Raw genomic sequence first — 14997 nt, 5'->3', positions numbered from 1 at the left:
TCATTTGGGTCTGGTGGAACCCTAAGCACAGCACCGGCTTAACTCCACCTAGACCTGGGATCTACAGAAGCTGTAAGGTTTAAAAAAAAAAATGTTGTTTTAGAACATTACGTTGTAGTAATTTGTTTTGGCAGCAGGTAACTAACATATAGGCATATGGATTTGAATAGAATCATTGGATCTATTTTTACTGCTAAGGTTTTGGCAATGAAGGAGTGGGAGGACTCAAACCAATTTAGAATAGCTTTTCCTGAATTTGACTTCTTTTATCAGGCAGGGTTCAGTCAGGACAAGGGAAGCCACTGCAGGTACTTGAAGTAGGAAGGCTAGTAAGCATTTTAACTGCAAAAGCCAAAAAACGAAAACATGGTCGAGGGAGTGAAAATGAGGAAAGCCACGTTTCATGAAATATGGAAATTGAAGGAACCACAAGAACTCATTGCTGATGAACTTAGTTATCTGTGGCACCGAAATGAGTACTTCTCAGAAGAGTGACTGAAAGGGGTTGGCTACGCTCCATTTCTATTGTCTGCTACAGCTCTAGGCCTGCTTGCTCTGCGGGAGGAATAATAATGGCTTTTGCCTCTCTTCTGCTTTCAAAACTCACGTGATTGCCTCTCACTGGTGGAATTTAACTCAGAAGCCAGGCTCCCACTCCTGCAATCCAGAGAAGAGCACAAAAGGAAAATGACTCTGAATGGCAGGCACATTGCTGTATTTCATTGCAGGAAAAGAAAGGCGGCCGGAAAGAGGACAGGAGTACCATCCGCGAAAGCACTTAAGGGTGCAAGATTCAGACGTTTACAAAGTGAAACAGTAAAGGAGCCTCTAGTCTTCCTCGCAAGCTCATTTTATCTGGAAGAATGCCTTTCCCTCCAAATCTCAGGGTATTTTTCCTGTACTCAGTCATGGAGTATTAGAGACTATTTACTTCAGTTTTCTCCTTTTACACAAGAGGAACAATAAGGTTGTAGAGATTTCTGCAAAGTCCACGTCAAGAGAGCTAGTTGGTGACTAAACAGGGTTAGGGTCTTTTGAGTCTTTCTAGTCTCTCAACTTCTGTCAAGGTCTTTGAAGTATCTGGGATTTTACCTGACTTACGGGCTAACAGGAGAGCTTGTTACTGTGAATGTCGGAAGAAGACACAAGACTCTCGGGTCAGAGACTTCTGTACTTATGGTACCGCCCAGAGGTGGAGTGTCAGTATTGTGAACATACTGATGATTCCTCTTGACTCTCAAATCTCATAAAAGTGGTGCTGAGGGGCCACAGGGATACTAAGCACAGAGCAGGTTTGCATTGTAGCCAAAGAGTACTGGGCTTGTAGAATTTATTGCCTTGTTTCGCATGTGGAAGCAGGCCTGCTTTTTGTCCAGTGAAACGTGTTACTTCAGTCTTCAAGGTTGCTCATTGCAAACATAACCCCAGAGATGGCCCTGCTAAAGGGCCCTGCACTCTTGGTACACCAGCAAAAAATGCGCAGCTGAGGCTCCAAGGCCTCTCTCAATACCCTCTCTCTAGGAAGTACTGACAGGATGCACAAGCAATTATTCACACTTATGATTTAAAGTACATAATATTTACAACATCCAAAAAATATATGCAAAATATATGTAAGCACTGTTTCTGAAATCAGGCATGATTCTGCACATTGTTGCAGTTTGTTCATTTTCACTACCGTTAAAACATTGCATTGGGTGAATATGTGACAATTTACAGACATGTCCAACTGCTGATAAACACGTGAGCTGGTCTGCGATATTTTGCTCTTATGCCGCTATTAATATTTTTGCATATATTTTCTGGTGTTTATGTACAGGACTTTCTTTAGAGTATTTGATTAGGTGTGAAATAACCTGATTATTAATAAGGCTAGGAATAGCTGTGTATGTTTATTCACAGTTTGTTTTTTCCTGTCTGTGCATTTTCAGTTCATATCTTTTACCCACTTTTCTATTGGGTAGCTTGTCTTTTTAAGTTTATTTTTAAAAGTCCGTGATTTCATCCCTGATTCCTGGTTCCCACAAAATCTCTTAGCAATAGAAAGGAACATTCATACTCCTCTCTCTGCTGCCAAAATTTTTTTTTAAAGGTTGTCTGTTAAAACCTGTAATTTCAAACATCATTTTAATGGCAATATGATAAAAGCATTCTCTTTAAAATCAGAAACCAGGTAAGAATGCTTCTATCATGGCTTCCATTTAACATTGTATTGGACATTCTCCCCAGCTCACTAAGGCAAGAAAAGGAACTAAAAGATATACGGTGCTGGAGTGGTAGAAAGAAAAAGGTCACTTACCGTAAGTTACATAATTGTCTTATAAAAGCCAAAATTATTCACAAAAAGTTATTAGGCATGGACAGAGAATGTACAGTCTGTATGGGTATGTTAAGAATCACAAATGAATGAGGAGTGAAATGTTTTTCTACAAACACTGAGACGACAATGTACTTTTTTGTCTTTAAAGAGTTAATGGGTTGAATCCTTTGTAGATTTTGTGTATGTGTGTCTGGCCCTTCGGCCACTTCTGTGTGTATTTGTTTGTCTTCCCTTGATGTCATGTTTGGTTGATTTTGCTCTGTGGACAACCTGGAGGCCTAAACTGGCCATTCTTTCCTCCAACTAGTGTGTATGTTGGTTTCTTATTGAAGGTGGGGACACACTATTGACCTGGGGCCATTTCAGCGGCCTTCCAGGACGCAGGGCATAACATGAGCTTGTGAGTGAGCTCCCAGAACTGGTTGCCTCCAGAGACTGTTTCGCACACGCTGTGCTGATGAGGGCTTTGGCCTGGAGACAAACACCCCTTCCATATTGGTTTACTTTGTACCACCCTGGTTGCAGTTCCAGCTTCTGTTTTGTAGGGAAAGGGTGGTGTTTGTGTTTAGGGAGTTCCCTTACTTCCCACGAGCTCAACGATACATTCAGAATTATGCTGCAAGAGGGATCTAGTTGTTTTCTGGGATTTTGAAGGGATTTTCAAAAGAATACTGTTTACCATGTTGAAAAGATTCTGTCCCACTTCCTCCCTCCCCCAATCCATCCTTAGAGTTTTCAAATTTCCTATCTTGTGGAATATCAAATATCAAGTTGTGGCTAAAACTGCTAGTTTCCGACTTAATATTTATTATCCATTTTCCCCTTAATAGCAGAACCTCAATTTTATTTATGGTTGTAATGTGTCCAGATGAGAAAATTGCCTGGCTTTCTGCCACCTGGGATGTTCGTGTGATTCACTTCTGGTCGATTATCCAAATCCAGAGTCATTTGGTTGGGCTTTCAGGAAAGCCACCGACAGGAGGTGGCTTAGCTGTTTGGGTCCTTTTGCCTTTTTCCCCTTCTTTGATTTTTCCTGCCTAACCCGTTCCTTGATGGTGATTACCCTTAAGAGCTTGGCCAAAAGAATCCCAAAGACTTTGGAATTACAGTTCTTCAGACTGTATCAGTTCTGGACTTCCTGTAACAGGAGAGGAAAAAAAAAAAACCTCTAACTTGTTGAATCTACTATTATTTGAGTTTTCTGTTACATGCAACTGAATACAGTTCGCAGCTAATGTATTTCATATCTAGTTTTTTTTTTTTTTAAAGATTATTTATTTATTTATTTGACAGAAAGGGATCACAAGTAGATGGAGAGAGAGGCAGAGGGAAGCAGGCTCCCTGCCGAGCAGAGAGCCCGATGTGGGACTCGATCCCAGGACCCTGAGATCATGACCTGAGCTGAAGGCAGCGGCTTAACCCACTGAGCCACCCAGGTGCCCCTTCATATCTAGTTTTGATGTAATTTTTAATTGTTGACTTAACATCTTTAAGTAGCAGACTTTAAAAAAAAACACAGTAACAAATCATGTTTTTTAATGTATGTTTGGTAATTTAAAGTGTGTTGCTTTATCACGTTTAATTATGGAAGCAGCTGGGGATTAGATGTATCTATGCTTATTATTTCAAGAAATCCTTATTGAAGTTATAATTTGATTTTAGTCAAAGAAAAATGAAACGATAATTTAAGTCAATACTATCTGATGTTAGACATCTATCATGATTAACATACTGTCTACTCCTAGTTAGGAAATTATCTGATTCTGTTATTATAATGCCTTGCTATTTCCTCCAGGTATTTAGCTTACTGTACTTCAACTTTGATCATATTGAGTCTGTTTTATTACTTTTTTATATCGAGTCTGTTTTAAAGGCTTTGAAGTTGATCTACACATTGTTCTTTCACTAGTTCCCAAGTAGAGAAGTAATAGAATCACTAACTGTTTTCGTTTATTTTATTTTATTTTCAAATTTTATTTATTTATTTGATAGGCAGGGATCACAAGTAGGCAAAGAGGGAAGCAGAGAGAGAGAGAGAGAGGAGGAAACAGGCCTCCCACTGAGCAGAGAGCCCGATGCAGGGCTGGATCCCAGGATCCTGAGATCATGACCCGAGCCAAAGGCAGAGGCTTAACCCACTGAGCCACCCAGGTGCCCCTGTTTTAATTTATTTTAATATTTCAATATTTTTTCAGACATGGGGTAACTATTGTCATTCAGATGACTATACTGGATAAAAATCACACTGTGTGCTCAAAATTAACAGTAATTGACATCTCTGGTTTGGAAGATAGGGCAGTTTCACTTGGCTGTATAATCTTCATTGCCAATACTTTAATCAATTTTTAAAAGGTTATTCCATCTGAAACTCCCTACTCAGGCAGAGTTGTAATAATGATCATTCCAAAAGTGAAGGGAAGTAATTAATAAGAGAGGAAACTAGAAAAAAAATAAATGCTTTGCCCATTTGAGTAGAGTCATTATATTATAACCTGTAACTACCTTGTCAGATTTTTTTGTTTTCTTTTCCCCTTTATTTGTTTATTTAATTTCAGTACAATTGGTGTACAGTATTATATTATTAGTTTCAGGTGTACAATACAGTGATTCCACAATTCTATACATTACTCAGCGTTAATCATGATAAATGTACTCTTAATCCCCTTCAACTGTTTCACTGTCCCCCACCCACCTCTCTTGTCATAACCACCAGTTTGTTCTCTATAGTTAAGAGTCTGTTTTTTTTAATCTCTTCTTTTCTTTGCTCATTTGTTGTGTTACTTAAATTCCATATATGAGTGAAACCATATGGTTATTTGTCTTTTTCTGAACTGACTTATTACACTTAGTCTTATACTCTGTAGATATATTCATGTTGCAAATGACAAGATTTCATTCTTTTTTATGGTTGAATAGTAGTCCAGTGTGTGGTGTGTGTGTGTGTGTGTGTTTACCACCTCTTCTTTGTCCAGTCACCTATCAGTGGACACAGGGCTGTTTCCATGTTTTGACTATTGTAAATCATGCTGCAGTAAACATAGGGGTGCATATATCTCTTTGGTATATATCTCTAGACTACCCTCTCTGATTTCCAGTCTCACATCAGTGCTCCCAAAGTCCCAAGTGCTACAAAGACAGTATTTTACTGAATACTCCAGATGACCCTGTAGGGACCACAGGAGGCCTGCTGTCTAAAGCAGCATGGGACAGGACTAAGAGGTGAGCTGTGGCTAAATGAAGTGGGGGTTGTGGGTCCCTTAGAGCCGAGTACCCAAGGAAGAAGGAACTTCATACTATCTCCCACATGCTAGTCACTGAGCTGTGAGTTTCACACCGAGCATGTAGTTCATCCCTTCTAGTGCAGAGGGAAGGGCCTTTGTTACCGCAGACCAGAGATGTCTCACCTTGTGAATATTCTGGAGCCTCTAACTCCCTTGCATTTGCTATCTCTATTTCACTATAGAATACAGTGGAAAAAGCCTTAAGATCAAACTTCACAAATCCTTGAATGTGCACTTGTCATTAGGAATTCTGTGGTGCTTTTTATGTTTATCTTTTCCTACCCTACTAACAGACAAAGGTGACACACAGAATAATCCTTATCACCTTCCTCCATGTGGCAAGAGATTTTTGTTTTTGTTTCTCTAAACATTGTTTTTGCACTGAAGGTGTTGTCCTTTGCAGGTCCCATCTTCATGTTAGAGTCTTCATACAACATCCTACTCTTTCAGGCCACAGGGCGTATTTTCAGTGCACGTGGTCCTCACCAGCATCCAAGTTCTAGGTCACTGGGTTTTCAGATGGTCTCAGCCAAATGTCAGCTCGGAAGTTTGCATACTGTTTGGACTCCTGCTTTCTTAGTCCCGTGAGTTTCCATGAACTTCTACTACTTTGCTCTCAGCTTAGCTACACTCTGGAAGAAGTGGTTTTTGTTTGTTTGTTTTTGTTTTGTTTTATTCATTTTGTGTTCTCTGTTCTTAGAGAGTTTCTCCAGACATCTTGCCAGAAATAGATATCTTGACCTTATTGAGAGAATGAGCTTGACAGATAATTTGGAGGTCATATTACTCAGGCTTAATTATAAGAGTAATGGGTAGTAGAGATGAGAGGGTTTGGGTTGACTCTCAGATTTCTGGCTTAAACAGTTGGATCAGTGCCTTGTGTTCACTGAGTTAAGACTCCAAGGAGCCATCAGTTTTTGTGGGAAGATGTTGAATTTGCTTTTGAACAGGTATCATTCGTTATGACAGATACAACTAATTTACAGCTTTCTTATTTATAAAGTGGAGATAATATCTGCTTTGTGACAGAGTTTTTATGGGTATTAACTATAATAATGAATGTGAAAATCTTAATAAATTGTAAAGAGCTATACAGGCATTAGATACTTAGAAACCCTGCCTCTCTCCACAAAGCTAATTGGTCAGATAAAGGAGGTAATTAGAGCCTCCCTTACCAAAAAAAAAAAAAAAAAAAAAAAAGGGGGCCAGTGGATAATAGGGTGTGATAACCAGTGAAAAAAGGAGAAATGAATCGCTTCTGAACACTATAAGTCTTCTCTAAAACACACAAACCATTTATTAAGGATCCTTTATTAGCCTAACTAAAGAATGTGATGCTTTAAAAGAACTGAGGGGGAATTGGTCAGGCAATTATTCTGCAAACCACATTATTTCCCTTCTGATTCTTAATGATAGTGAAATACACAGAAGACAGACAACATTAGTTATCTGGATTTGAAAAGTGATTTTCTGAGCTAGAAAATGTATTTTTGTTTGCATAATTAAAATTAAAGAAAGCCAAACTGAAAAACACTTGAATGGGTAGGGTAAGAACTCCTGTGGTTCAGAGGTACCCAACACTATCTACCCCAGCACACTTGTGTGCTGTAAATGAGTTGTAAGTGTCCTTAACCTGGGCCCTTGAGTTGGGGCCAGAAACAAAAAAAATCCATCTCCTTCTAGAAACAATGAATTTAAAAGGTACTATTATGAAAATTCAAAGAATATTTCTTTCAGGAAGATAGATGAATAGAAATATACCTTTGCACTAAAAAAGGTGGGGGGGATGGAGTAAAGTCACACACGCACACATGCACATGTACACGCACACACATACAAAAGTGAAGGGAAGGAAAAGGTCTTCTCTACCCATCGAGGTCTACCAGCTGGACTAAGAATTAAATTTACATGAGACAGATTAATAGAAGAAAAAGCCAAAAGTTTATTACGTGTCCATGAAAGCCCAATTATGAAATTGAGACCTAAATAAATGACCAAGGCATTTATATTTTTTAAACAAGACACCATAGATCTTCAAGGAATTGACACAACAGAGAAAACTTAACTTTGGGAGCTCCAATCAACAAGGAATTCTAAACAGAATTTGGACTGGGATAGTAAATTAGAAATTAGTAAATCAGTAAAAAGTAACAAGGGTTGTTTATAAAGCCTTCCCTGCACTAAATTTCCCAACTCTGGTCATAAGGATCTCTCTATACCCCCTGATACAGGGAGGTTATCTTTTACAGGGGAGTTTTTTTTCTCCTGCTTCTGGGAGACAGAAGAGGGTCTGGATGTCCCCGGATAGGCAGTCTCCTAAGTAACTCTTATTTAAAACAATCAATATGACAAAGTGGCCCATCTTGGGGCTGCCTGCCCTTGACCCCTACGGGAGTTACCTCTGGCAACAAATAGACCTATCCTGTTTACCCTTGTGTGCCCTGTAAGTTTTATTTTTTATTTATGCCACAGTAAGGAAGTATGGGAAGAACTGTTGTAGATGGTTTCTTTTAAAATTTTCATCCAGGTGCGTCTGGGTGGCTCAGTTGGTTAAAGTCTCTGCCTTCGGCTCAGGTCATGATCCCAGGGTCCTGGGATGGAGCCCCGCGTTGGGCTCTCTGCTCAGCAAGGAGCCCGCCTCCCTCTCTCTCTCTCTGCCTGCCTCTCTGTCTACTTGTGATCTCTGCCTGTCAAATAAATAAATAAAATCTTTAAAAAACATTTTTCATCCAGATTCTCTGCTGCTATTTTTAATTGGTATTCCTTTAAAACACTTGTAATGAAACACTGCATGTGTATGACATGAATCATAAATTTACAGATGACTGTTCACAGTTGGCACGTAGTTATAAATAGGATATTTCCAGTACTCCCATTTATGACTCTTTCCAGTCACTACTTTTCCTGCAAGTGTTAAAAAGAAACAACAGGCCTCAAATGAAGTCACATCTTAATGTACATCCCACTGTGACTTAATACCTAACCTAACTGTAGTTTCAGCCACTCCCAGAAGTGTAGTTTTAAATCAATCAGTCTGGAAGCCCTGCTCCTCCCCCCAAGGTGACCTTGCCTGAACCAATCCTCTCTCTTTCGCTCTCTCTCTCTCTCTCCTATTATTATTATTATTTTTTTTGCTAATAACTTCCTTGTCCAGCCATTTCTGCCTATAGAAGCCTCCCATTTTGTATGGCTCCTCGGAGCACCCTTCTGTTAGCTGGAAGCTGTCCTATTCATGAATCACTGAATAAAGCTGATCTGATCTCTAGCTTTACTCAGTTGAATTCTTGTTCTGTAACAAAGATAATCACTATAGACTTCTAAACACATAAGTTTAGACAATTCATTAACTTTACATAAACAGAATTATCATGTAATTCTTTTTTCACTGATGACTTCTTTTCTTTGCTAGCTTCATTTGCTAGTACAACTAGTACTCCCTTCAGGATCTGCCCCCAGCCTCCCTCCCAAAATTATTTTTGTGAAATTTATCAATATTGTTATATGAAGTTGTAGTTTGCCCATTTTTAAAATTATGTTATGTTAGTCACCATACAGTACATTTATCCGATTTAAAAAAAAAATACTTTGTTTATTTATTTGAGAGACAGAGTGCAGGAACGGGGGATGGGGTGGGGAAGGGCATGGGGGTTGGTAAGAAGAAGGAGAGCGAGAAGCAGACTCCTCACTGAACAGGGAGCCTCATGGGGGTTTGATCCCAGGATCCTAAGATCAGGACTTGAGCCCAAGGCAGATGCTTAAGTGACTAAGCCACCCAGGTGCCCCCAGGTCATCCATTCTTGTTAGTGTACAGTATTTTGTTGTATGAATAAATCATGATTCATTTACCTGTTAAAGGACAATTGGGTCTTTTCTAGTTTTAGGATTAATTACAAATAGTGCTGCAATAAACATCTTTATTTTAATATTTGGTAAATCAGGTACAGACTTAATATATAATGTTAAATAATTTACAAAAAGGTAACCCAAATTCACACTCTCCCAAATGGAATGAAAGTTCTGGCTGCTCCACAGTTTTTTTTTTTTTTTTTTTTAAGAATCTCCCCCCACCCTTTTTTAAACTAGGCCCCATGCCCAGTGTGGAGCCCAACATGGGTCTTGAGCTCATGGCCCTGAGATCAAGACCTGAGCTGGAATCAAGAGTCATATACTTAACCAACTGAGTACCCAGGCTCCCCCCGTTGCTCCACATTTTTATCTACACTTGGGCTTGTCAGTCTTTTTAATTTAAACCATTCTGGTAAATGTGGCATTGTTATCCAAAATTGGTCTTACCTGTTGGTGGATGTCGAACCAAAAGACACAACCAAGTCAAAGAATAGGAAAAGAAAGGGTTTTACTTGCAACAAGTAAAGGAGAACAATGGGAATATTTCTCAAACTGTGAACAACAAACTGGGGAAGTTTCAAACTAAAGATTCATATCTACTCATAATGGGGCTTGCAAATGGGGAATTCCACATAAAGTAGGGGCAAAAGTCATCTTAAGGTGACAGAATCCAGGTTGAAGTCACAATAGCCTCGTCAGCAAAGGTCAGCAGAAATTTTCCGGCTTTAGTTGGTTGGGAACCTGAGTGCTCAAAGGGCTTTCGATGCTGGAAAGATAACTTAAGAATGTGCATCAGGTCAGTCTTCACTTTTGAACCAGCACTGGGGGTTGTACTTATACAGTAGGCAGGTAACAGATATGAACAGGGAACAAGTGCTTTCAAATTGATAAAAAGGCTGAGGCCCCGGGTACCTGGCTGGCTTAGTTGGTAGAGCATGTGATTCTTGATCCTGGGGTAGTAGGTTCAAGCCCCATGTTGGGTGTAGAGATTACTTAAAAATAAAGTAAAATTTTAAAAACGGCTGAAGCCAAGTTCCGAAAAGTCTGTTCAGACCCCAGGGGATGCACCCTATGACCACTGCCTTACAGTAACCTATAGCTTTATTATACATTTATATTGTGATTTTAATGCCTCTCCTCCCCAGAGAGAATGGCTGCCATAACAATTTCTGACAAGGGACATAGAAGGCCAAAAACTCCCCACCACAACCAGTAGGGGGAGTCCTTTAGATGACTGGCCACAGTCTTAGTTAGACACTGCCCTAGCTATCACCTATCCACACAGAACCCCTCGTTCATCTGCCACCTCTGGCCTGCCCACTCTCATATCTCAACAGTGTCCTTTTGCTCAAACTGATATTAAACTTGAGAGTTTGGCCCTGAACTCTTTCTTAGCCTAACTCAAGGACCAAGGCTGGGGAATGGGACTCACCATGGCTATGCCACTGATTTAATGTCCCTGGTGTGGTTAGGCTATCTCCTGACCTGATAGCGGCTGTTGGCTCTTACATTCTCTTGTTCCTTTAAAATTATTATCTACTGGGGACTTTCCTTCTGTAATTTCAATATATCCTAGGAAGTTCTGCAAGAAATGTGCTTTGGGCAGGTAGTGCCAGTCAGGGGCCTAAAATGACCCTTCCTATGTCTCATCTTTCTTTTTCCAGGGGCCCCTAACTGTTTCTGCTTATAGTATTACTTACGTTTTTTGACTAGTATTGTTCTGATGAAAGGATAGCTAATGCCTCACAACCATCTGTTCTCTTTTTCCTCACCAGAGATAATCACGATCTGAAATTAGTATCATTTCTGTAAATGTTTTGATACTTTTAGTAGGTAAATATTCCTCCATAAATAATGTATACAATTGTTTCTTTTTTCGATTTTATTAAATAATATTTGTTAGATTTTGCTTTCACATAATGCTTTGGGATTACCCATGTTGCTGCTTATAGATTAAGTTCATGAATTTCAACTACTACATAAACAGCATATTATTTATTACTTTCCCTAATAAAATATATAGGATTTTTTTGCTATTAAATTGCTATTAAAACCTGCTATGGGTTTAAAATTTATGCTACCACCAGAATTGCTTAAAATATGCTTCTCCACCTTTCCTCCATTTTTAGAATTTCCAGGAGCTTTAATTTTGGCCCATCTGATGAGTGTGAGATGGTATTCTATTGCGGTATTGAATTGGATATTTTCAATGCTATTTAGATCTCTTTTTCTATAAAATCTCCTGTTTTTATCTTTTGCCTATAACTCTTTTGGGCTGTTTTGCCTATAACTCTTTTTTCACTGAATGGTGGTTCTTAATTTATTCTACATATAAATCTTTTGTCAGTTACATGGGTGCCAAACTTATTTCTCAATTTTTGGTTTGCCTTTTCACTTTGGTGACTTCATTTATGCTGAAGTTTTAATCTTTAATTTAGTTACATCCATTATTTATTTTCTTTAATTTTTTACTTTTTTATATCTTATTTAAGAAATCATATATACCTCAATATCATAAAGGCTTTCTCTTACACTTATAAGAGTTTTACATTTTTTGCTTTGTATATTTAGGTCTTTAATCCACCTGGACTGTGTTTGTATATATACTGTTAAATGGGGATCTAATTTGGTTTCCTCCATATGGATAGCCAATAGTCTCCACACCATTTATTGAATAATATGCTTCTCACTGATACTAATGAAACGATACCATTTATCAAGTATCCAAATTTACGTGTCTCTATCTGCTATTTCTTTTCAGTAATATTTGTCTAGTTCTCAATATCTGACTCTATACAATACTGTTTCAATGACTAGAACTTTATAATAAAGGTATCCTTCTTTTGCTGGTGTTTAAAATGGTTTTGGATGTTCATGGTTCTTTACTCGCCCACACGAATTTTAGGATCAGTTAATCAAATTCCAAGAAAAAGTCCCTGTCAGGATTTGTTTGAATTGCATTGAATATATTTTTATTTTTTAGATTTATTTATTTTAGCAAGAGAAGGTGTGTGGGGGAAGGGGCAGACAGAGAGGGAGAGAAAGAGGGAGAGAGGGAAAGAGAGAATCTTCAGGCAGACTCCTCACTGATCAGGGAGCCCAACACGGGGCTCCATCTCATGACCCTGATATGATGACCTGAGCCAAAATCAAGACTGGGATGCTTAACTGACTGAGCCACCCAGGCACTTCTTTTTTTTTTTTAAAGATTTTTATTTATTTTTATTTGACAGAGAGAAATCACAAGTAGATAGAGAGGCAGGCAGAGAGAGAGAGAGAGGGAAGCAGGCTCCCTGCTGAGCAGAGAGCCTGATGCGGGACTCGATCCCAGGACCCTGAGATCATGACCTGAGCCGAAGGCAGCGGCTTAACCCACTGAGCCACCCAGGCACCCCCACCCAGACACTTCTGAATTGCATAGAATTTAGAGACAATTTCAGTTCCTTATAGTTTTCATATTCAAAATTGTTATTACAGTTCTGTTGTTTTATACAGGTGTTTAGATTTACCCTATATGTTAAATGAATTGATTATACACTATTGCTTTGGGCATCACCCCCTCCTGAATTTTATTTTTGTTTTCCTGAAGTAGACTCTCTGGAATTCTTTCCATGAGGGTCTGCAAATGGTAAAGATTCTTTGTCTTTGTCAGAATATTTCTTTATTTTGTCATCACTTTTAATAGTGAATATTGGGAGGCATCACCCATATTTCTCTTCAGAAACAAAGGAGTTATTCCCTGAGCTTCTGGGAGTTCAATGAGCTAACAAATTTGAGCTGTCAGCCTTCAGTAGTAGTCTAGTCCAGGGTTATACTCATTTTCCTTGCCAACTCACATCTGATGACTGTCACAGATATAGAAGGACCGAGTCCTCTTGCCTCAAGTCTGAAGGGACATCCCAGATTCAAAGTTGAGGTCTTTACTGAGACTAAAGTATAGGCCAGCTCTTTTCTCTGTTCAGTCCTACTACCATCCATTCCTCAGCTGTTGTCCCTAAAGCACCCCCCTAGGAACTCTCTATACTTCCCCCTGACTCGGAGTATGCTGCCAGAGAAACCAATCAAAGATAGTTGATGTTAGGGATGATTCAAGAAAGTTGAAGCTAATCTGAGATTTTTGACTTGAATCTGTGGCTACCTAACCATCAGTGAGGATCTTCTCATTGGTGAGAAATAAAGGACAGACATACCTCGGCACAAGGTAACAGAGCAATAGGTAAACTTTCATCATTAGTGAACTGGGATGTGTTCTAATGAAAGAAAATATACTAGTGGGTACATTTAAGTAATATGAAGGAAACTGTCATCTTAAGGACAGAGGAATTGGCTGTTGCTAAGCAAAATCGTTTCTTTGGAAAAACCCAAACACTGGGATGGTTAAGGGCTATTAAAAATCTAAGAGTAAAATTCACAAATCTTCTCTGGTCGCAAATAAAGAGGTTTTCATCTCCTGCAGTGGGAGGGTAGAAAAAGCTGAGGAACAGGCCCAGCACTAAATCATAAGTGTGGCAGAGTTCCAAAGGAGATTAACAACCATGCAGCTCCTCTAGGTCAGCTATGCCAAGGTCAGAATGCTGGATTGTAAAGAAAGAGGCTCTGATGCAGTGGGCTGGGTTGGGACAACCTGAAAATCTTGAATGCCCAGATTCTCCTGAACCCTCTGTTTCTAAACATGGTCCCCGCCACATATACCTTGTTTAAATACCACGCAGAGGCTTCTTCCTCATAGTACAACTAGTAATCCCTTCAGGAGCAGTCCCCAGCCTCCCTTCTGGGGGGAGAGAGAGAGAGGTGGGGGACATGGCAGAGGGAGTAAGAGAATCTCAAGCAGGCTCCATACCCAGTCAGAGGCTGAGCTCCATCTCGTGACCCTGAGATCACGACCTGAGTGATAATCAAAAGTCAGACGCTTAACTGACTGAGCCATCCAGGTTCCTCCTGGCACAATTGTTATAATCACCAGCAAGGGCAGAGTGGCAACAAGGGAGAGCACTCTGACCCTCAGCAGATCAGGGAGATGGTTAAAAGAATACAGTGCCCCAGGCGGCAGACAAGAATCCTGCCTAGTGCATATGACCAAAATAAATCAAGGGAGTGCACAAACAGGGAGTGTATGAGCAAGCCCTATAGGAACAGGCTCTTTGTATGAGCTTGAGAACAACACTCCAATAATGAGTCATGATTCTTTGCTCAAATTTTAAGTCTGAGCCAGTTTTGGGATCTCAAAACCACTGACAGCAAAAAAGCCAGATCCTCAGGAGGAAGACCAGAAACTTCATAATGGTGCACACTGTAATGGTTCCCCCAGTCCTTTCCCAGAGGGTTCTTTACAATTTCTGTGGCTAACTGTATATTGGGAAAATTAGAACATAAAAAAAATTTCTCAGTGGAATGGTCTTAAGTCGAAGACGAGAAAAAGGATTTACCTACCTTCTATCAAGCTTTGCACTAAAGACATTTGCAACACTGTAAAGCAGTTTCATTTTTGTATGTTTTTTGTTTGGGAAAATATAAATTTTTTGGAAAAAATATTTATACTAAGAGGTAAGA

This window comes from Neovison vison, chromosome 11, assembly GCF_020171115.1.
Source record: "Neovison vison isolate M4711 chromosome 11, ASM_NN_V1, whole genome shotgun sequence".
Classification (NCBI taxonomy): Eukaryota; Metazoa; Chordata; class Mammalia; order Carnivora; family Mustelidae; genus Neogale; species Neogale vison.
The sequence above is the reverse complement of the archived record's forward strand: the minus strand, read 5'-3'. Positions refer to the sequence as shown.